The sequence below is a fragment of the Atta cephalotes genome, assembly GCF_000143395.1.
Source record: "Atta cephalotes unplaced genomic scaffold scaffold00003, whole genome shotgun sequence".
Taxonomy (NCBI): Eukaryota; Metazoa; Arthropoda; class Insecta; order Hymenoptera; family Formicidae; genus Atta; species Atta cephalotes.
In genome coordinates, this window is record NW_012130067.1 from 6,853,535 (window position 1) to 6,854,930 (window position 1,396).

Below are 1,396 nucleotides of genomic sequence, written 5' to 3' on the forward strand. Positions count from 1 at the left end.
AGAGAGAGAGAGAGAGAGAGAGAGAGAGAGACGAGAATTATAATTAGTTAAAGTATTCTTATATTTTTTCTTTGCTCTGTTAACCACAGTTTTTATCTAAATATATTTAGATATATAAATTGTGATTAACTGAAAAGAGAAAAGATATAATAAAATATTTTTAATAATAAAACAGTATCTGAAAATATATTGTAAAAGGAAACTTATTTAATTACCTGAATCATTTTCAGATTTCGATGTTTTTACAATAACATTTATTGATGTAAATAAGGTTTCTTGTATTCTTAGTTCAAATATACCATTAGTTTCTTTAATGCAATAAATAAAAGTAACAGTAAATTTTTATTACACGATATTATTGTATATGGTTGTATGATGTATGCGTGTGTTGTTGATGATGTAGATTGCACAATACACTCTACTTTCTTTATTCTTTCATTAGACAATGACCTTCCAGAATGAATTTCCAATTGGAAACCATTTTGATCAAAATTAAAAACATTTTCAGATCTGAACTATTCGATAAATGGTTTCACTGTTTTCAGGAAATCATTAGCTGTATTTTGCAACTCAATGGAATTTTCTATCGTTTCTTCTAATTACAAATTTCGTAATAATAATTTTTCTCGAAACAATTCGATGAGATTCTTAAATCTTGATACTCGTGAGATGCTTTAAATATATAGAGGGTTTAAATTTCCTATTTCTTCTTGAATTTATAAAGCCCACTTTTGTAGATATCATGAACTATGAATCCTGATTCAACAGCTGCAGTAAATTTATTATGTGTTAAATTTGGAAATGAATAAGATAATTTTTCTAAACGATTTCCATTTGAATATAATTGTTCTTCCCATCGTCTTAATTGACATTCAGATGAAACTCTTCTAAATTTATTTTGTACTGATTTTAGTGGATGATTACTTTTGTTTTTATTTTTTTCATTAATGTCCTAATTCCGCCAATATCAACATATTCAACAGCTCATCTTTTATAAAAATTATCAAAGTCTACGTCATCATTTGAACATGAGAATTTAAATTCACTCCATGCTTCTTCATTATCTTCAATTATTTCAGAATTATGTAATTTATAAGGTTCTTGATAATCGAGATAGGTTTCTTCTGTTACTTTCAATCCATTAGTGAAAAAATGCTATCCAGCAATAATTTTTATATATTTTCTTTTAATTCTATTTCTGCTTCAGTTACTGGTGCTTCTCTTAGATATATAAATACTACTTATAAATACTAATAAAAGAACAACATTAAACGGGATTGATAATCATTTCCAAAGATTAAACTTGGCTTTGAATCGTAATATGAAAACAATTTAACAAAGCGCACAGATATGATTATGACAAAACTCTTATGACAATGCACTAAACGTAAAACTG